General features: G+C 51.5%; 26 non-coding genes across 26 annotated transcripts; all 26 read right to left on the reverse strand.

Moving 5' to 3' along the window:
• Nucleotides 1-120: 120 nt before the first annotated feature.
• trnam-cau (transfer RNA methionine (anticodon CAU)) lies at nucleotides 121-194 on the reverse strand. The gene has a single exon. It is a non-coding gene; the product is annotated as a tRNA-Met (tRNA).
• Nucleotides 195-767: 573 nt separating this feature from the next.
• On the reverse strand, nucleotides 768-841 carry trnam-cau (transfer RNA methionine (anticodon CAU)). Its single transcript has one exon. It is a non-coding gene; the product is annotated as a tRNA-Met (tRNA).
• Nucleotides 842-1,414: 573 nt separating this feature from the next.
• On the reverse strand, nucleotides 1,415-1,488 carry trnam-cau (transfer RNA methionine (anticodon CAU)). The gene has a single exon. It is a non-coding gene; the product is annotated as a tRNA-Met (tRNA).
• Nucleotides 1,489-2,061: 573 nt separating this feature from the next.
• Nucleotides 2,062-2,135, reverse strand: trnam-cau (transfer RNA methionine (anticodon CAU)). Its single transcript has one exon. It is a non-coding gene; the product is annotated as a tRNA-Met (tRNA).
• A 573-nt stretch (nucleotides 2,136-2,708) lies between these two features.
• Nucleotides 2,709-2,782, reverse strand: trnam-cau (transfer RNA methionine (anticodon CAU)). The gene has a single exon. It is a non-coding gene; the product is annotated as a tRNA-Met (tRNA).
• Nucleotides 2,783-3,355: 573 nt separating this feature from the next.
• On the reverse strand, nucleotides 3,356-3,429 carry trnam-cau (transfer RNA methionine (anticodon CAU)). Its single transcript has one exon. It is a non-coding gene; the product is annotated as a tRNA-Met (tRNA).
• A 573-nt stretch (nucleotides 3,430-4,002) lies between these two features.
• Nucleotides 4,003-4,076, reverse strand: trnam-cau (transfer RNA methionine (anticodon CAU)). The gene has a single exon. It is a non-coding gene; the product is annotated as a tRNA-Met (tRNA).
• A 573-nt stretch (nucleotides 4,077-4,649) lies between these two features.
• trnam-cau (transfer RNA methionine (anticodon CAU)) lies at nucleotides 4,650-4,723 on the reverse strand. The gene has a single exon. It is a non-coding gene; the product is annotated as a tRNA-Met (tRNA).
• A 573-nt stretch (nucleotides 4,724-5,296) lies between these two features.
• On the reverse strand, nucleotides 5,297-5,370 carry trnam-cau (transfer RNA methionine (anticodon CAU)). Its single transcript has one exon. It is a non-coding gene; the product is annotated as a tRNA-Met (tRNA).
• Nucleotides 5,371-5,943: 573 nt separating this feature from the next.
• On the reverse strand, nucleotides 5,944-6,017 carry trnam-cau (transfer RNA methionine (anticodon CAU)). The gene has a single exon. It is a non-coding gene; the product is annotated as a tRNA-Met (tRNA).
• Nucleotides 6,018-6,590: 573 nt separating this feature from the next.
• trnam-cau (transfer RNA methionine (anticodon CAU)) lies at nucleotides 6,591-6,664 on the reverse strand. The gene has a single exon. It is a non-coding gene; the product is annotated as a tRNA-Met (tRNA).
• A 573-nt stretch (nucleotides 6,665-7,237) lies between these two features.
• Nucleotides 7,238-7,311, reverse strand: trnam-cau (transfer RNA methionine (anticodon CAU)). The gene has a single exon. It is a non-coding gene; the product is annotated as a tRNA-Met (tRNA).
• A 573-nt stretch (nucleotides 7,312-7,884) lies between these two features.
• On the reverse strand, nucleotides 7,885-7,958 carry trnam-cau (transfer RNA methionine (anticodon CAU)). The gene has a single exon. It is a non-coding gene; the product is annotated as a tRNA-Met (tRNA).
• Nucleotides 7,959-8,531: 573 nt separating this feature from the next.
• On the reverse strand, nucleotides 8,532-8,605 carry trnam-cau (transfer RNA methionine (anticodon CAU)). Its single transcript has one exon. It is a non-coding gene; the product is annotated as a tRNA-Met (tRNA).
• A 573-nt stretch (nucleotides 8,606-9,178) lies between these two features.
• Nucleotides 9,179-9,252, reverse strand: trnam-cau (transfer RNA methionine (anticodon CAU)). The gene has a single exon. It is a non-coding gene; the product is annotated as a tRNA-Met (tRNA).
• A 573-nt stretch (nucleotides 9,253-9,825) lies between these two features.
• On the reverse strand, nucleotides 9,826-9,899 carry trnam-cau (transfer RNA methionine (anticodon CAU)). The gene has a single exon. It is a non-coding gene; the product is annotated as a tRNA-Met (tRNA).
• Nucleotides 9,900-10,472: 573 nt separating this feature from the next.
• On the reverse strand, nucleotides 10,473-10,546 carry trnam-cau (transfer RNA methionine (anticodon CAU)). The gene has a single exon. It is a non-coding gene; the product is annotated as a tRNA-Met (tRNA).
• A 573-nt stretch (nucleotides 10,547-11,119) lies between these two features.
• Nucleotides 11,120-11,193, reverse strand: trnam-cau (transfer RNA methionine (anticodon CAU)). Its single transcript has one exon. It is a non-coding gene; the product is annotated as a tRNA-Met (tRNA).
• Nucleotides 11,194-11,766: 573 nt separating this feature from the next.
• trnam-cau (transfer RNA methionine (anticodon CAU)) lies at nucleotides 11,767-11,840 on the reverse strand. The gene has a single exon. It is a non-coding gene; the product is annotated as a tRNA-Met (tRNA).
• Nucleotides 11,841-12,413: 573 nt separating this feature from the next.
• Nucleotides 12,414-12,487, reverse strand: trnam-cau (transfer RNA methionine (anticodon CAU)). The gene has a single exon. It is a non-coding gene; the product is annotated as a tRNA-Met (tRNA).
• Nucleotides 12,488-13,060: 573 nt separating this feature from the next.
• Nucleotides 13,061-13,134, reverse strand: trnam-cau (transfer RNA methionine (anticodon CAU)). Its single transcript has one exon. It is a non-coding gene; the product is annotated as a tRNA-Met (tRNA).
• Nucleotides 13,135-13,707: 573 nt separating this feature from the next.
• Nucleotides 13,708-13,781, reverse strand: trnam-cau (transfer RNA methionine (anticodon CAU)). Its single transcript has one exon. It is a non-coding gene; the product is annotated as a tRNA-Met (tRNA).
• A 573-nt stretch (nucleotides 13,782-14,354) lies between these two features.
• On the reverse strand, nucleotides 14,355-14,428 carry trnam-cau (transfer RNA methionine (anticodon CAU)). Its single transcript has one exon. It is a non-coding gene; the product is annotated as a tRNA-Met (tRNA).
• A 573-nt stretch (nucleotides 14,429-15,001) lies between these two features.
• Nucleotides 15,002-15,075, reverse strand: trnam-cau (transfer RNA methionine (anticodon CAU)). Its single transcript has one exon. It is a non-coding gene; the product is annotated as a tRNA-Met (tRNA).
• Nucleotides 15,076-15,648: 573 nt separating this feature from the next.
• Nucleotides 15,649-15,722, reverse strand: trnam-cau (transfer RNA methionine (anticodon CAU)). The gene has a single exon. It is a non-coding gene; the product is annotated as a tRNA-Met (tRNA).
• A 573-nt stretch (nucleotides 15,723-16,295) lies between these two features.
• trnam-cau (transfer RNA methionine (anticodon CAU)) lies at nucleotides 16,296-16,369 on the reverse strand. Its single transcript has one exon. It is a non-coding gene; the product is annotated as a tRNA-Met (tRNA).
• Between the last annotated feature and the right edge of the window lie 3,117 nt (nucleotides 16,370-19,486).

Here is a 19,486-nt window from a genome sequence, read left to right on the forward strand (position 1 = left end):
TGGCCTCCAGGGGAGCCGAAGAGCCTTTTTGGCCCCAGGAGAAATGGACGATCACACGAAAGGGAATAAAGGAAACCGCTCTATCGTCTAAATGCTCTCGTGCGCCAAAAGGCACCACCCTGCCCCGTGTGAGGCTCGAACTCACGACCTTCAGATTATGAGACTGACGCGCTGCCTAACTGCGCCAACGAGGCATGTGCTTCGGCTGGGCTGAGCGGTGAAGCACTAGCTTCCAGTTATCGTCTGCCATTCGGTGGAGCTCCAAAAATACTGCTCGCCCTCAGCCCTCGTGTCAGGATGGCCGAGCGGTCTAAGGCGCTGCGTTCAGGTCGCAGTCTCCCCTGGAGGCGTGGGTTCGAATCCCACTTCTGACAAGGCTAACCTTTGGCTGTGGGCTCAGGCTGGAGTCTTTAACCCTCTGGCGAGTTGATTTTAAACCTTAACAAGAGCACTGCGACGACACGGCCACGCATTACACGAACAGGAGAGCAATACCACGACTGTGTTTATACCACACTAGTCCTACAAAAACACTGGATTTCAAGGGCATTGCGCGTCCAACGATTTCAGAGGACGCCACGCAATTTAATGAGATTCAGGGAAACTACTTGAAAAAGACACACGTTTTCTCAGAATGTCATGCTGTCTGGCCTCCAGGGGAGCCGAAGAGCCTTTTTGGCCCCAGGAGAAATGGACGATCACACGAAAGGGAATAAAGGAAACCGCTCTATCGTCTAAACGCTCTCGTGCGCCAAAAGGCACCACCCTGCCCCGTGTGAGGCTCGAACTCACGACCTTCAGATTATGAGACTGACGCGCTGCCTAACTGCGCCAACGAGGCATGTGCTTTGGCTGGGCTGAGCGGTGAAGCACTAGCTTCCAGTTATCGTCTGCCATTCGGTGGAGCTCCAAAAATACTGCTCGCCCTCAGCCCTCGTGTCAGGATGGCCGAGCGGTCTAAGGCGCTGCGTTCAGGTCGCAGTCTCCCCTGGAGGCGTGGGTTCGAATCCCACTTCTGACAAGGCTAACCTTTGGCTGTGGGCTCAGGCTGGAGTCTTTAACCCTCTGGCGAGTTGATTTTAAAACTTAACAAGAGCACTGCGACGACACGGCCACGCATTACACGAACAGGAGAGCAATACCACGACTGCGTTTATACCACACTAGTCCTACAAAAACACTGGATTTCAAGGGCATTGCGCGTCCAACGATTTCAGAGGACGCCACGCAATTTAATGAGATTCAGGGAAACTACTTGAAAAAGACACACGTTTTCTCAGAATGTCATGCTGTCTGGCCTCCAGGGGAGCCGAAGAGCCTTTTTGGCCCCAGGAGAAATGGACGATCACACGAAAGGGAATAAAGGAAACCGCTCTATCGTCTAAACGCTCTCGTGCGCCAAAAGGCACCACCCTGCCCCGTGTGAGGCTCGAACTCACGACCTTCAGATTATGAGACTGACGCGCTGCCTAACTGCGCCAACGAGGCATGTGCTTCGGCTGGGCTGAGCAGTGAAGCACTAGCTTCCAGTTATCGTCTGCCATTCGGTGGAGCTCCAAAAATACTGCTCGCCCTCAGCCCTCGTGTCAGGATGGCCGAGCGGTCTAAGGCGCTGCGTTCAGGTCGCAGTCTCCCCTGGAGGCGTGGGTTCGAATCCCACTTCTGACAAGGCTAACCTTTGGCTGTGGGCTCAGGCTGGAGTCTTTAACCCTCTGGCGAGTTGATTTTAAACCTTAACAAGAGCACTGCGACGACACGGCCACGCATTACACGAACAGGAGAGCAATACCACGACTGCGTTTATACCACACTAGTCCTACAAAAACACTGGATTTCAAGGGCATTGCGCGTCCAACGATTTCAGAGGACGCCACGCAATTTAATGAGATTCAGGGAAACTACTTGAAAAAGACACACGTTTTCTCAGAATGTCATGCTGTCTGGCCTCCAGGGGAGCCGAAGAGCCTTTTTGGCCCCAGGAGAAATGGACGATCACACGAAAGGGAATAAAGGAAACCGCTCTATCGTCTAAATGCTCTCGTGCGCCAAAAGGCACCACCCTGCCCCGTGTGAGGCTCGAACTCACGACCTTCAGATTATGAGACTGACGCGCTGCCTAACTGCGCCAACGAGGCATGTGCTTCGGCTGGGCTGAGCGGTGAAGCACTAGCTTCCAGTTATCGTCTGCCATTCGGTGGAGCTCCAAAAATACTGCTCGCCCTCAGCCCTCGTGTCAGGATGGCCGAGCGGTCTAAGGCGCTGCGTTCAGGTCGCAGTCTCCCCTGGAGGCGTGGGTTCGAATCCCACTTCTGACAAGGCTAACCTTTGGCTGTGGGCTCAGGCTGGAGTCTTTAACCCTCTGGCGAGTTGATTTTAAACCTTAACAAGAGCACTGCGACGACACGGCCACGCATTACACGAACAGGAGAGCAATACCACGACTGCGTTTATACCACACTAGTCCTACAAAAACACTGGATTTCAAGGGCATTGCGCGTCCAACGATTTCAGAGGACGCCACGCAATTTAATGAGATTCAGGGAAACTACTTGAAAAAGACACACGTTTTCTCAGAATGTCATGCTGTCTGGCCTCCAGGGGAGCCGAAGAGCCTTTTTGGCCCCAGGAGAAATGGACGATCACACGAAAGGGAATAAAGGAAACCGCTCTATCGTCTAAATGCTCTCGTGCGCCAAAAGGCACCACCCTGCCCCGTGTGAGGCTCGAACTCACGACCTTCAGATTATGAGACTGACGCGCTGCCTAACTGCGCCAACGAGGCATGTGCTTCGGCTGGGCTGAGCGGTGAAGCACTAGCTTCCAGTTATCGTCTGCCATTCGGTGGAGCTCCAAAAATACTGCTCGCCCTCAGCCCTCGTGTCAGGATGGCCGAGCGGTCTAAGGCGCTGCGTTCAGGTCGCAGTCTCCCCTGGAGGCGTGGGTTCGAATCCCACTTCTGACAAGGCTAACCTTTGGCTGTGGGCTCAGGCTGGAGTCTTTAACCCTCTGGCGAGTTGATTTTAAACCTTAACAAGAGCACTGCGACGACACGGCCACGCATTACACGAACAGGAGAGCAATACCACGACTGCGTTTATACCACACTAGTCCTACAAAAACACTGGATTTCAAGGGCATTGCGCGTCCAACGATTTCAGAGGACGCCACGCAATTTAATGAGATTCAGGGAAACTACTTGAAAAAGACACACGTTTTCTCAGAATGTCATGCTGTCTGGCCTCCAGGGGAGCCGAAGAGCCTTTTTGGCCCCAGGAGAAATGGACGATCACACGAAAGGGAATAAAGGAAACCGCTCTATCGTCTAAATGCTCTCGTGCGCCAAAAGGCACCACCCTGCCCCGTGTGAGGCTCGAACTCACGACCTTCAGATTATGAGACTGACGCGCTGCCTAACTGCGCCAACGAGGCATGTGCTTCGGCTGGGCTGAGCGGTGAAGCACTAGCTTCCAGTTATCGTCTGCCATTCGGTGGAGCTCCAAAAATACTGCTCGCCCTCAGCCCTCGTGTCAGGATGGCCGAGCGGTCTAAGGCGCTGCGTTCAGGTCGCAGTCTCCCCTGGAGGCGTGGGTTCGAATCCCACTTCTGACAAGGCTAACCTTTGGCTGTGGGCTCAGGCTGGAGTCTTTAACCCTCTGGCGAGTTGATTTTAAACCTTAACAAGAGCACTGCGACGACACGGCCACGCATTACACGAACAGGAGAGCAATACCACGACTGCGTTTATACCACACTAGTCCTACAAAAACACTGGATTTCAAGGGCATTGCGCGTCCAACGATTTCAGAGGACGCCACGCAATTTAATGAGATTCAGGGAAACTACTTGAAAAAGACACACGTTTTCTCAGAATGTCATGCTGTCTGGCCTCCAGGGGAGCCGAAGAGCCTTTTTGGCCCCAGGAGAAATGGACGATCACACGAAAGGGAATAAAGGAAACCGCTCTATCGTCTAAACGCTCTCGTGCGCCAAAAGGCACCACCCTGCCCCGTGTGAGGCTCGAACTCACGACCTTCAGATTATGAGACTGACGCGCTGCCTAACTGCGCCAACGAGGCATGTGCTTTGGCTGGGCTGAGCGGTGAAGCACTAGCTTCCAGTTATCGTCTGCCATTCGGTGGAGCTCCAAAAATACTGCTCGCCCTCAGCCCTCGTGTCAGGATGGCCGAGCGGTCTAAGGCGCTGCGTTCAGGTCGCAGTCTCCCCTGGAGGCGTGGGTTCGAATCCCACTTCTGACAAGGCTAACCTTTGGCTGTGGGCTCAGGCTGGAGTCTTTAACCCTCTGGCGAGTTGATTTTAAAACTTAACAAGAGCACTGCGACGACACGGCCACGCATTACACGAACAGGAGAGCAATACCACGACTGCGTTTATACCACACTAGTCCTACAAAAACACTGGATTTCAAGGGCATTGCGCGTCCAACGATTTCAGAGGACGCCACGCAATTTAATGAGATTCAGGGAAACTACTTGAAAAAGACACACGTTTTCTCAGAATGTCATGCTGTCTGGCCTCCAGGGGAGCCGAAGAGCCTTTTTGGCCCCAGGAGAAATGGACGATCACACGAAAGGGAATAAAGGAAACCGCTCTATCGTCTAAACGCTCTCGTGCGCCAAAAGGCACCACCCTGCCCCGTGTGAGGCTCGAACTCACGACCTTCAGATTATGAGACTGACGCGCTGCCTAACTGCGCCAACGAGGCATGTGCTTCGGCTGGGCTGAGCGGTGAAGCACTAGCTTCCAGTTATCGTCTGCCATTCGGTGGAGCTCCAAAAATACTGCTCGCCCTCAGCCCTCGTGTCAGGATGGCCGAGCGGTCTAAGGCGCTGCGTTCAGGTCGCAGTCTCCCCTGGAGGCGTGGGTTCGAATCCCACTTCTGACAAGGCTAACCTTTGGCTGTGGGCTCAGGCTGGAGTCTTTAACCCTCTGGCGAGTTGATTTTAAACCTTAACAAGAGCACTGCGACGACACGGCCACGCATTACACGAACAGGAGAGCAATACCACGACTGCGTTTATACCACACTAGTCCTACAAAAACACTGGATTTCAAGGGCATTGCGCGTCCAACGATTTCAGAGGACGCCACGCAATTTAATGAGATTCAGGGAAACTACTTGAAAAAGACACACGTTTTCTCAGAATGTCATGCTGTCTGGCCTCCAGGGGAGCCGAAGAGCCTTTTTGGCCCCAGGAGAAATGGACGATCACACGAAAGGGAATAAAGGAAACCGCTCTATCGTCTAAATGCTCTCGTGCGCCAAAAGGCACCACCCTGCCCCGTGTGAGGCTCGAACTCACGACCTTCAGATTATGAGACTGACGCGCTGCCTAACTGCGCCAACGAGGCATGTGCTTCGGCTGGGCTGAGCGGTGAAGCACTAGCTTCCAGTTATCGTCTGCCATTCGGTGGAGCTCCAAAAATACTGCTCGCCCTCAGCCCTCGTGTCAGGATGGCCGAGCGGTCTAAGGCGCTGCGTTCAGGTCGCAGTCTCCCCTGGAGGCGTGGGTTCGAATCCCACTTCTGACAAGGCTAACCTTTGGCTGTGGGCTCAGGCTGGAGTCTTTAACCCTCTGGCGAGTTGATTTTAAACCTTAACAAGAGCACTGCGACGACACGGCCACGCATTACACGAACAGGAGAGCAATACCACGACTGCGTTTATACCACACTAGTCCTACAAAAACACTGGATTTCAAGGGCATTGCGCGTCCAACGATTTCAGAGGACGCCACGCAATTTAATGAGATTCAGGGAAACTACTTGAAAAAGACACACGTTTTCTCAGAATGTCATGCTGTCTGGCCTCCAGGGGAGCCGAAGAGCCTTTTTGGCCCCAGGAGAAATGGACGATCACACGAAAGGGAATAAAGGAAACCGCTCTATCGTCTAAATGCTCTCGTGCGCCAAAAGGCACCACCCTGCCCCGTGTGAGGCTCGAACTCACGACCTTCAGATTATGAGACTGACGCGCTGCCTAACTGCGCCAACGAGGCATGTGCTTCGGCTGGGCTGAGCGGTGAAGCACTAGCTTCCAGTTATCGTCTGCCATTCGGTGGAGCTCCAAAAATACTGCTCGCCCTCAGCCCTCGTGTCAGGATGGCCGAGCGGTCTAAGGCGCTGCGTTCAGGTCGCAGTCTCCCCTGGAGGCGTGGGTTCGAATCCCACTTCTGACAAGGCTAACCTTTGGCTGTGGGCTCAGGCTGGAGTCTTTAACCCTCTGGCGAGTTGATTTTAAACCTTAACAAGAGCACTGCGACGACACGGCCACGCATTACACGAACAGGAGAGCAATACCACGACTGCGTTTATACCACACTAGTCCTACAAAAACACTGGATTTCAAGGGCATTGCGCGTCCAACGATTTCAGAGGACGCCACGCAATTTAATGAGATTCAGGGAAACTACTTGAAAAAGACACACGTTTTCTCAGAATGTCATGCTGTCTGGCCTCCAGGGGAGCCGAAGAGCCTTTTTGGCCCCAGGAGAAATGGACGATCACACGAAAGGGAATAAAGGAAACCGCTCTATCGTCTAAATGCTCTCGTGCGCCAAAAGGCACCACCCTGCCCCGTGTGAGGCTCGAACTCACGACCTTCAGATTATGAGACTGACGCGCTGCCTAACTGCGCCAACGAGGCATGTGCTTCGGCTGGGCTGAGCGGTGAAGCACTAGCTTCCAGTTATCGTCTGCCATTCGGTGGAGCTCCAAAAATACTGCTCGCCCTCAGCCCTCGTGTCAGGATGGCCGAGCGGTCTAAGGCGCTGCGTTCAGGTCGCAGTCTCCCCTGGAGGCGTGGGTTCGAATCCCACTTCTGACAAGGCTAACCTTTGGCTGTGGGCTCAGGCTGGAGTCTTTAACCCTCTGGCGAGTTGATTTTAAACCTTAACAAGAGCACTGCGACGACACGGCCACGCATTACACGAACAGGAGAGCAATACCACGACTGCGTTTATACCACACTAGTCCTACAAAAACACTGGATTTCAAGGGCATTGCGCGTCCAACGATTTCAGAGGACGCCACGCAATTTAATGAGATTCAGGGAAACTACTTGAAAAAGACACACGTTTTCTCAGAATGTCATGCTGTCTGGCCTCCAGGGGAGCCGAAGAGCCTTTTTGGCCCCAGGAGAAATGGACGATCACACGAAAGGGAATAAAGGAAACCGCTCTATCGTCTAAATGCTCTCGTGCGCCAAAAGGCACCACCCTGCCCCGTGTGAGGCTCGAACTCACGACCTTCAGATTATGAGACTGACGCGCTGCCTAACTGCGCCAACGAGGCATGTGCTTCAGCTGGGCTGAGCGGTGAAGCACTAGCTTCCAGTTATCGTCTGCCATTCGGTGGAGCTCCAAAAATCCTGCTCGCCCTCAGCCCTCGTGTCAGGATGGCCGAGCGGTCTAAGGCGCTGCGTTCAGGTCGCAGTCTCCCCTGGAGGCGTGGGTTCGAATCCCACTTCTGACAAGGCTAACCTTTGGCTGTGGGCTCAGGCTGGAGTCTTTAACCCTCTGGCGAGTTGATTTTAAACCTTAACAAGAGCACTGCGACGACACGGCCACGCATTACACGAACAGGAGAGCAATACCACGACTGCGTTTATACCACACTAGTCCTACAAAAACACTGGATTTCAAGGGCATTGCGCGTCCAACGATTTCAGAGGACGCCACGCAATTTAATGAGATTCAGGGAAACTACTTGAAAAAGACACACGTTTTCTCAGAATGTCATGCTGTCTGGCCTCCAGGGGAGCCGAAGAGCCTTTTTGGCCCCAGGAGAAATGGACGATCACACGAAAGGGAATAAAGGAAACCGCTCTATCGTCTAAATGCTCTCGTGCGCCAAAAGGCACCACCCTGCCCCGTGTGAGGCTCGAACTCACGACCTTCAGATTATGAGACTGACGCGCTGCCTAACTGCGCCAACGAGGCATGTGCTTCGGCTGGGCTGAGCGGTGAAGCACTAGCTTCCAGTTATCGTCTGCCATTCGGTGGAGCTCCAAAAATACTGCTCGCCCTCAGCCCTCGTGTCAGGATGGCCGAGCGGTCTAAGGCGCTGCGTTCAGGTCGCAGTCTCCCCTGGAGGCGTGGGTTCGAATCCCACTTCTGACAAGGCTAACCTTTGGCTGTGGGCTCAGGCTGGAGTCTTTAACCCTCTGGCGAGTTGATTTTAAACCTTAACAAGAGCACTGCGACGACACGGCCACGCATTACACGAACAGGAGAGCAATACCACGACTGCGTTTATACCACACTAGTCCTACAAAAACACTGGATTTCAAGGGCATTGCGCGTCCAACGATTTCAGAGGACGCCACGCAATTTAATGAGATTCAGGGAAACTACTTGAAAAAGACACACGTTTTCTCAGAATGTCATGCTGTCTGGCCTCCAGGGGAGCCGAAGAGCCTTTTTGGCCCCAGGAGAAATGGACGATCACACGAAAGGGAATAAAGGAAACCGCTCTATCGTCTAAACGCTCTCGTGCGCCAAAAGGCACCACCCTGCCCCGTGTGAGGCTCGAACTCACGACCTTCAGATTATGAGACTGACGCGCTGCCTAACTGCGCCAACGAGGCATGTGCTTTGGCTGGGCTGAGCGGTGAAGCACTAGCTTCCAGTTATCGTCTGCCATTCGGTGGAGCTCCAAAAATACTGCTCGCCCTCAGCCCTCGTGTCAGGATGGCCGAGCGGTCTAAGGCGCTGCGTTCAGGTCGCAGTCTCCCCTGGAGGCGTGGGTTCGAATCCCACTTCTGACAAGGCTAACCTTTGGCTGTGGGCTCAGGCTGGAGTCTTTAACCCTCTGGCGAGTTGATTTTAAACCTTAACAAGAGCACTGCGACGACACGGCCACGCATTACACGAACAGGAGAGCAATACCACGACTGTGTTTATACCACACTAGTCCTACAAAAACACTGGATTTCAAGGGCATTGCGCATCCAACGATTTCAGAGGACGCCACGCAATTTAATGAGATTCAGGGAAACTACTTGAAAAAGACACACGTTTTCTCAGAATGTCATGCTGTCTGGCCTCCAGGGGAGCCGAAGAGCCTTTTTGGCCCCAGGAGAAATGGACGATCACACGAAAGGGAATAAAGGAAACCGCTCTATCGTCTAAATGCTCTCGTGCGCCAAAAGGCACCACCCTGCCCCGTGTGAGGCTCGAACTCACGACCTTCAGATTATGAGACTGACGCGCTGCCTAACTGCGCCAACGAGGCATGTGCTTCGGCTGGGCTGAGCGGTGAAGCACTAGCTTCCAGTTATCGTCTGCCATTCGGTGGAGCTCCAAAAATACTGCTCGCCCTCAGCCCTCGTGTCAGGATGGCCGAGCGGTCTAAGGCGCTGCGTTCAGGTCGCAGTCTCCCCTGGAGGCGTGGGTTCGAATCCCACTTCTGACAAGGCTAACCTTTGGCTGTGGGCTCAGGCTGGAGTCTTTAACCCTCTGGCGAGTTGATTTTAAACCTTAACAAGAGCACTGCGACGACACGGCCACGCATTACACGAACAGGAGAGCAATACCACGACTGCGTTTATACCACACTAGTCCTACAAAAACACTGGATTTCAAGGGCATTGCGCGTCCAACGATTTCAGAGGACGCCACGCAATTTAATGAGATTCAGGGAAACTACTTGAAAAAGACACACGTTTTCTCAGAATGTCATGCTGTCTGGCCTCCAGGGGAGCCGAAGAGCCTTTTTGGCCCCAGGAGAAATGGACGATCACACGAAAGGGAATAAAGGAAACCGCTCTATCGTCTAAACGCTCTCGTGCGCCAAAAGGCACCACCCTGCCCCGTGTGAGGCTCGAACTCACGACCTTCAGATTATGAGACTGACGCGCTGCCTAACTGCGCCAACGAGGCATGTGCTTCAGCTGGGCTGAGCGGTGAAGCACTAGCTTCCAGTTATCGTCTGCCATTCGGTGGAGCTCCAAAAATACTGCTCGCCCTCAGCCCTCGTGTCAGGATGGCCGAGCGGTCTAAGGCGCTGCGTTCAGGTCGCAGTCTCCCCTGGAGGCGTGGGTTCGAATCCCACTTCTGACAAGGCTAACCTTTGGCTGTGGGCTCAGGCTGGAGTCTTTAACCCTCTGGCGAGTTGATTTTAAACCTTAACAAGAGCACTGCGACGACACGGCCACGCATTACACGAACAGGAGAGCAATACCACGACTGTGTTTATACCACACTAGTCCTACAAAAACACTGGATTTCAAGGGCATTGCGCGTCCAACGATTTCAGAGGACGCCACGCAATTTAATGAGATTCAGGGAAACTACTTGAAAAAGACACACGTTTTCTCAGAATGTCATGCTGTCTGGCCTCCAGGGGAGCCGAAGAGCCTTTTTGGCCCCAGGAGAAATGGACGATCACACGAAAGGGAATAAAGGAAACCGCTCTATCGTCTAAACGCTCTCGTGCGCCAAAAGGCACCACCCTGCCCCGTGTGAGGCTCGAACTCACGACCTTCAGATTATGAGACTGACGCGCTGCCTAACTGCGCCAACGAGGCATGTGCTTCGGCTGGGCTGAGCGGTGAAGCACTAGCTTCCAGTTATCGTCTGCCATTCGGTGGAGCTCCAAAAATACTGCTCGCCCTCAGCCCTCGTGTCAGGATGGCCGAGCGGTCTAAGGCGCTGCGTTCAGGTCGCAGTCTCCCCTGGAGGCGTGGGTTCGAATCCCACTTCTGACAAGGCTAACCTTTGGCTGTGGGCTCAGGCTGGAGTCTTTAACCCTCTGGCGAGTTGATTTTAAACCTTAACAAGAGCACTGCGACGACACGGCCACGCATTACACGAACAGGAGAGCAATACCACGACTGCGTTTATACCACACTAGTCCTACAAAAACACTGGATTTCAAGGGCATTGCGCGTCCAACGATTTCAGAGGACGCCACGCAATTTAATGAGATTCAGGGAAACTACTTGAAAAAGACACACGTTTTCTCAGAATGTCATGCTGTCTGGCCTCCAGGGGAGCCGAAGAGCCTTTTTGGCCCCAGGAGAAATGGACGATCACACGAAAGGGAATAAAGGAAACCGCTCTATCGTCTAAATGCTCTCGTGCGCCAAAAGGCACCACCCTGCCCCGTGTGAGGCTCGAACTCACGACCTTCAGATTATGAGACTGACGCGCTGCCTAACTGCGCCAACGAGGCATGTGCTTCGGCTGGGCTGAGCGGTGAAGCACTAGCTTCCAGTTATCGTCTGCCATTCGGTGGAGCTCCAAAAATACTGCTCGCCCTCAGCCCTCGTGTCAGGATGGCCGAGCGGTCTAAGGCGCTGCGTTCAGGTCGCAGTCTCCCCTGGAGGCGTGGGTTCGAATCCCACTTCTGACAAGGCTAACCTTTGGCTGTGGGCTCAGGCTGGAGTCTTTAACCCTCTGGCGAGTTGATTTTAAACCTTAACAAGAGCACTGCGACGACACGGCCACGCATTACACGAACAGGAGAGCAATACCACGACTGCGTTTATACCACACTAGTCCTACAAAAACACTGGATTTCAAGGGCATTGCGCGTCCAACGATTTCAGAGGACGCCACGCAATTTAATGAGATTCAGGGAAACTACTTGAAAAAGACACACGTTTTCTCAGAATGTCATGCTGTCTGGCCTCCAGGGGAGCCGAAGAGCCTTTTTGGCCCCAGGAGCAATGGACGATCACACGAAAGGGAATAAAGGAAACCGCTCTATCGTCTAATCGCTCTCGTGCGCCAAAAGGAACCACCCTGCCCCGTGTGAGGCTCGAACTCACGACCTTCAGATTATGAGACTGACGCGCTGCCTAACTGCGCCAACGAGGCATGTGCTTCAGCTGGGCTGAGCGGTGAAGCACTAGCTTCCAGTTATCGTCTGCCATTCGGTGGACCTCCAAAAATACTGCTCGCCCTCAGCCCTCATGTCAGGATGGCCGAGCGGTCTAAGGCGCTGCGTTCAGGTCGCAGTCTCCCCTGGAGGCGTGGGTTCGAATCCCACTTCTGACAAGGCTAACCTTTGGCTGTGGGCTCAGGCTGGAGTCTTTAACCCTCTGGCGAGTTGATTTTAAACCTTAACAAGAGCACTGCGACGACACGGCCACGCATTACACGAACAGGAGAGCAATACCACGACTGCGTTTATACCACACTAGTCCTACAAAAACACTGGATTTCAAGGGCATTGCGCGTCCAACGATTTCAGAGGACGCCACGCAATTTAATGAGATTCAGGGAAACTACTTGAAAAAGACACACGTTTTCTCAGAATGTCATGCTGTCTGGCCTCCAGGGGAGCCGAAGAGCCTTTTTGGCCCCAGGAGAAATGGACGATCACACGAAAGGGAATAAAGGAAACCGCTCTATCGTCTAAATGCTCTCGTGCGCCAAAAGGCACCACCCTGCCCCGTGTGAGGCTCGAACTCACGACCTTCAGATTATGAGACTGACGCGCTGCCTAACTGCGCCAACGAGGCATGTGCTTCAGCTGGGCTGAGCGGTGAAGCACTAGCTTCCAGTTATCGTCTGCCATTCGGTGGAGCTCCAAAAATACTGCTCGCCCTCAGCCCTCGTGTCAGGATGGCCGAGCGGTCTAAGGCGCTGCGTTCAGGTCGCAGTCTCCCCTGGAGGCGTGGGTTCGAATCCCACTTCTGACAAGGCTAACCTTTGGCTGTGGGCTCAGGCTGGAGTCTTTAACCCTCTGGCGAGTTGATTTTAAACCTTAACAAGAGCACTGCGACGACACGGCCACGCATTACACGAACAGGAGAGCAATACCACGACTGCGTTTATACCACACTAGTCCTACAAAAACACTGGATTTCAAGGGCATTGCGCGTCCAACGATTTCAGAGGACGCCACGCAATTTAATGAGATTCAGGGAAACTACTTGAAAAAGACACACGTTTTCTCAGAATGTCATGCTGTCTGGCCTCCAGGGGAGCCGAAGAGCCTTTTTGGCCCCAGGAGAAATGGACGATCACACGAAAGGGAATAAAGGAAACCGCTCTATCGTCTAAACGCTCTCGTGCGCCAAAAGGCACCACCCTGCCCCGTGTGAGGCTCGAACTCACGACCTTCAGATTATGAGACTGACGCGCTGCCTAACTGCGCCAACGAGGCATGTGCTTTGGCTGGGCTGAGCGGTGAAGCACTAGCTTCCAGTTATCGTCTGCCATTCGGTGGAGCTCCAAAAATACTGCTCGCCCTCAGCCCTCGTGTCAGGATGGCCGAGCGGTCTAAGGCGCTGCGTTCAGGTCGCAGTCTCCCCTGGAGGCGTGGGTTCGAATCCCACTTCTGACAAGGCTAACCTTTGGCTGTGGGCTCAGGCTGGAGTCTTTAACCCTCTGGCGAGTTGATTTTAAACCTTAACAAGAGCACTGCGACGACACGGCCACGCATTACACGAACAGGAGAGCAATACCACGACTGCGTTTATACCACACTAGTCCTACAAAAACACTGGATTTCAAGGGCATTGCGCGTCCAACGATTTCAGAGGACGCCACGCAATTTAATGAGATTCAGGGAAACTACTTGAAAAAGACACACGTTTTCTCAGAATGTCATGCTGTCTGGCCTCCAGGGGAGCCGAAGAGCCTTTTTGGCCCCAGGAGAAATGGACGATCACACGAAAGGGAATAAAGGAAACCGCTCTATCGTCTAAACGCTCTCGTGCGCCAAAAGGCACCACCCTGCCCCGTGTGAGGCTCGAACTCACGACCTTCAGATTATGAGACTGACGCGCTGCCTAACTGCGCCAACGAGGCATGTGCTTCGGCTGGGCTGAGCGGTGAAGCACTAGCTTCCAGTTATCGTCTGCCATTCGGTGGAGCTCCAAAAATACTGCTCGCCCTCAGCCCTCGTGTCAGGATGGCCGAGCGGTCTAAGGCGCTGCGTTCAGGTCGCAGTCTCCCCTGGAGGCGTGGGTTCGAATCCCACTTCTGACAAGGCTAACCTTTGGCTGTGGGCTCAGGCTGGAGTCTTTAACCCTCTGGCGAGTTGATTTTAAACCTTAACAAGAGCACTGCGACGACACGGCCACGCATTACACGAACAGGAGAGCAATACCACGACTGCGTTTATACCACACTAGTCCTACAAAAACACTGGATTTCAAGGGCATTGCGCGTCCAACGATTTCAGAGGACGCCACGCAATTTAATGAGATTCAGGGAAACTACTTGAAAAAGACACACGTTTTCTCAGAATGTCATGCTGTCTGGCCTCCAGGGGAGCCGAAGAGCCTTTTTGGCCCCAGGAGAAATGGACGATCACACGAAAGGGAATAAAGGAAACCGCTCTATCGTCTAAATGCTCTCGTGCGCCAAAAGGCACCACCCTGCCCCGTGTGAGGCTCGAACTCACGACCTTCAGATTATGAGACTGACGCGCTGCCTAACTGCGCCAACGAGGCATGTGCTTCGGCTGGGCTGAGCGGTGAAGCACTAGCTTCCAGTTATCGTCTGCCATTCGGTGGAGCTCCAAAAATACCGCTCGCCCTCAGCCCTCGTGTCAGGATGGCCGAGCGGTCTAAGGCGCTGCGTTCAGGTCGCAGTCTCCCCTGGAGGCGTGGGTTCGAATCCCACTTCTGACAAGGCTAACCTTTGGCTGTGGGCTCAGGCTGGAGTCTTTAACCCTCTGGCGAGTTGATTTTAAACCTTAACAAGAGCACTGCGACGACACGGCCACGCATTACACGAACAGGAGAGCAATACCACGACTGCGTTTATACCACACTAGTCCTACAAAAACACTGAATTTCAAGGGCATTGCGCGTCCAACGATTTCAGAGGACGCCACGCAATTTAATGAGATTCAGGGAAACTACTTGAAAAAGACACACGTTTTCTCAGAATGTCATGCTGTCTGGCCTCCAGGGGAGCCGAAGAGCCTTTTTGGCCCCAGGAGAAATGGACGATCACACGAAAGGGAATAAAGGAAACCGCTCTATCGTCTAAACGCTCTCGTGCGCCAAAAGGCACCACCCTGCCCCGTGTGAGGCTCGAACTCACGACCTTCAGATTATGAGACTGACGCGCTGCCTAACTGCGCCAACGAGGCATGTGCTTTGGCTGGGCTGAGCGGTGAAGCACTAGCTTCCAGTTATCGTCTGCCATTCGGTGGAGCTCCAAAAATACTGCTCGCCCTCAGCCCTCGTGTCAGGATGGCCGAGCGGTCTAAGGCGCTGCGTTCAGGTCGCAGTCTCCCCTGGAGGCGTGGGTTCGAATCCCACTTCTGACAAGGCTAACCTTTGGCTGTGGGCTCAGGCTGGAGTCTTTAACCCTCTGGCGAGTTGATTTTAAAACTTAACAAGAGCACTGCGACGACACGGCCACGCATTACACGAACAGGAGAGCAATACCACGACTGCGTTTATACCACACTAGTCCTACAAAAACACTGGATTTCAAGGGCATTGCGCGTCCAACGATTTCAGAGGACGCCACGCAATTTAATGAGATTCAGGGAAACTACTTGAAAAAGACACACGTTTTCTCAGAATGTCATGCTGTCTGGCCTCCAGGGGAGCCGAAGAGCCTTTTTGGCCCCAGGAGAAATGGACGATCACACGAAAGGGAATAAAGGAAACCGCTCTATCGTCTAAATGCTCTCGTGCGCCAAAAGGCACCACCCTGCCCCGTGTGAGGCTCGAACTCACGACCTTCAGATTATGAGACTGACGCGCTGCCTAACTGCGCCAACGAGGCATGTGCTTCGGCTGGGCTGAGCGGTGAAGCACTAGCTTCCAGTTATCGTCTGCCATTCGGTGGAGCTCCAAAAATACTGCTCGCCCTCAGCCCTCGTGTCAGGATGGCCGAGCGGTCTAAGGCGCTGCGTTCAGGTCGCAGTCTCCCCTGGAGGCGTGGGTTCGAATCCCACTTCTGACAAGGCTAACCTTTGGCTGTGGGCTCAGGCTGGAGTCTTTAACCCTCTGGCGAGTTGATTTTAAACCTTAACAAGAGCACTGCGACGACACGGCCACGCATTACACGAACAGGAGAGCAATACCACGACTGCGTTTATACCACACTAGTCCTACAAAAACACTGGATTTCAAGGGCATTGCGCGTCCAACGATTTCAGAGGACGCCACGCAATTTAATGAGATTCAGGGAAACTACTTGAAAAAGACACACGTTTTCTCAGAATGTCATGCTGTCTGGCCTCCAGGGGAGCCGAAGAGCCTTTTTGGCCCCAGGAGAAATGGACGATCACACGAAAGGGAATAAAGGAAACCGCTCTATCGTCTAAACGCTCTCGTGCGCCAAAAGGCACCACCCTGCCCCGTGTGAGGCTCGAACTCACGACCTTCAGATTATGAGACTGACGCGCTGCCTAACTGCGCCAACGAGGCATGTGCTTTGGCTGGGCTGAGCGGTGAAGCACTAACTTCCAGTTATCGTCTGCCATTCGGTGGAGCTCCAAAAATACTGCTCGCCCTCAGCCCTCTTGTCAGGATGGCCGAGCGGTCTAAGGCGCTGCGCTCAAGCTGGGGAACAATAGTCCAACAAAGATGGGGAAGAAGGGAAGAAAAGGGGAAAGGAAGAAGAGGAGAAGGGGAAGAAGAGAAAGAAAAAATGAAGAAAAGAAAGGGTGAAATGTGACATTTAACGCTATTCCTTCCTTAGCATTTGAGTTGATCGACAACTTCTGGTTTCTTAGTGTGGAAAAATCGCCCATTTATATTTACACTGTTTTCTATTGCAGGTGCTCACCAAGACCGGGGTTCGAATCCAGCTAAAGACAACTTTTTGTAATTTCATTCATTTTGTTGTAATTTCATTAAATAAACTATTTTTTGAATGCAAACTGTTCCAACGTTAATAAAATATACAAATGTACTTTATTTGTTGTGGTTTTTGATATTCTTTCATGAAAAATAAAATATACCAATGGAACTGTGTTATTATTTAGTAGTTGTCATATTATTATTATTATTATTGCAAATCTGTTATTTGTAATGAATAAAGATGCAACCCATAAAATAGTAACTAAAATGTTTGTCACAAGAATAACAAAATGTACAAATTATCTTTTTATACACAAATGTTATATTGTTGCAGTGTACTGTGTGTTGTGTTATAAAAGTAAAACTCAAAAAGCAATCACTTGCCAATTTGTTTTTATTTTACAATCATGCCAACAGAACAGCAATGAATACTAAATTAAATAAAATAATAAATTGTTGAAATCAAATTAAAAGGTGCATAAAATGTTAAATACTTTTTTAAAAACAAATAAGTTAAATGAAAAGTTAAATAAGTTTTCAAAAACAATAAATAAAAAGTTAAATGACATTCAAAATTTAAATAAGGTAAATAATATTCAAAACAAGTATTACCAATGGTGAACTCAACTATTTACAACTGTTCACAATATATATTAGCAGTATATATACAATATTATATATATCTATATATGCATATGTAGATTATTTGGAAATGGTCCTCCGCATTTCCTCTAACCACGCCTCTTTGGTAACAGTCTCAGTCTGTGGGCAGTACACCCTGCCTCTGTACTGGCTATGTCCTGTTGCGCTAGTTTTAAATTGCCCACACTTTTTACAGGTGTTTGCTTCTACAGTTCTGTTGTAGGGTCTCTTGGGCACAGCTCCTGGATTGGCAGCTGGTGCAACAGGGTGCGAGCTGATGCCCTGTACAGCTGTTGGCTGTAACATTGGTTGAATAATTGGCATAACCATCGGCATTCCCTGGACCATTTGCACTCCCTGGAACATTGGCACACCCTGAAACATCGGCACACCCTGGATACCTGCAGGTATAAGCAGATTTGGTACCATCTGCAGTGATGCTCCAGGTGCTGATGGTGTAACCAACATCTGGCTCTGCACTGGTGCCTTGGGTCTGAGAGGGGGCCGCCCAACAGAAGTCTGCCTCTGCTTTGCCTGACCTGCTGTGCTCTCTGGTAGCTTGTACTGGTGCTGGTCCCCTGGTTGTTCTGGCTCAGTGCGTAGGCGTTTGGCAGCCTGGAGAGGCTCCTGAGCTTCGGGGAGGTGTTGAGGCAACTGAATGCCCTGAAGCAGCACAGACAGCTCCTGCTTTTTCTGTCTGTTATTATGCCAGTTAATCAGGGTGTTCTGGTTCACCTCCACCAGCTGCAGTGATGTTCCTCCCATCACCAAGCCATTACCAAGAACAAGCTGCCTAATCCTTCGATAGTCTTGCAGGATCAAAGACCATCTTGAGAGGGTTCCCTTGCCCTTTCTTTGAGGACTTGGATGGATAGAGCAAAGCCTGATGAAGATCGTCTCCACCAGACGGCAACAGTCAGGCCACTGTGCAGGTGCACTGCTTGCACCCAGCACACATCTGGTGGTGCTCTCTACACCAGGGTGAGTGGGCCTCTTTGGTACCCTGAAGCGTCCACTCAGCAGTCTCCTCTGGTATCGAGATGCGTAGACCACACGTTGTTTGTCCCGTTCATCCAGGTTCTGCCAAAGTCCAATAATGGTGTTGGCTTCCTGATTGGTCAGGCTGAGAGCTGTGTGATTCCGAAGCTCCACCAGATATTCCGCCAGCCTGTCCACATGTTGGAATCCTGGCACATTTTGGTGGTCAACAGCCTGTTTAAAAACACAAACACATAATAAAATAATTACATCATATCTGTTTGATGCATAATTCCATAATTAATTGTTATTTTCCTGTTTATCACTGTAAAGCTGCTTTGACACATCTGTATAATACAAAGAACTACAGAAATGAAGCTGACTTGACTTGATGAGTATTTGCTGCTTACTAATGACTTTAGGCTGTACTTTTAAATTTTAAATATGTGGAAAGTATAGATTTAAAGCACTAAATGTTAATTCAACACTGTTTGATTTATTCTAGTACATTTGAAAGAGATACAAAGGAGTGGTATTTACCATCTCTCTATCATCATCGTCATCATCATCATCATCCTCTGGCTCCGATGGAAGAGGTGAAACAGTTGGGACAGCAGTCCCTGAGGGTCCAGGTGATGGAGACTTTCTGAGGCCATGTGTGGGGTCAGGGACCAGTGAAGGGGATGAGGAGCCCAGGATGCAGGTGGCACTGCTGGTGACCAGGGTGGAAGAACCCAGTGTCAGGGTGGAGGAGGGTGGTGACAGAACAGTCTCTGGATCTGTTATGGTGTGATCCTCGCTGATGTCACAGAAGCCCTCATCTTCATCCCGCTCCTCCACACTGAGGTCCTCAATGAGCTCTGCAGTCTGCTCAGAGTCTGGATTCATGTCCTGCAGTGCCTGACCAGTCTGCTGGAACAGATACTGCACTCCAATGAGCTCACCTGAAATAAAAACAATAAACACAATTAAATACAATGATGATTGAGAGACATACAAATAAATGTTCCTCAAAAGCCTGATGATCATATTTGCTATTTACTTGTAACATGATTTTTCTAATAAAGTAAACCTAAGTTGCTTCAGTCCAGTAAATGTTTCTCAAATATTACTAACAATATA

This window comes from Chanodichthys erythropterus, chromosome 8 (assembly GCF_024489055.1).
Source record: "Chanodichthys erythropterus isolate Z2021 chromosome 8, ASM2448905v1, whole genome shotgun sequence".
NCBI classification, from domain to species: domain Eukaryota; kingdom Metazoa; phylum Chordata; class Actinopteri; order Cypriniformes; family Xenocyprididae; genus Chanodichthys; species Chanodichthys erythropterus.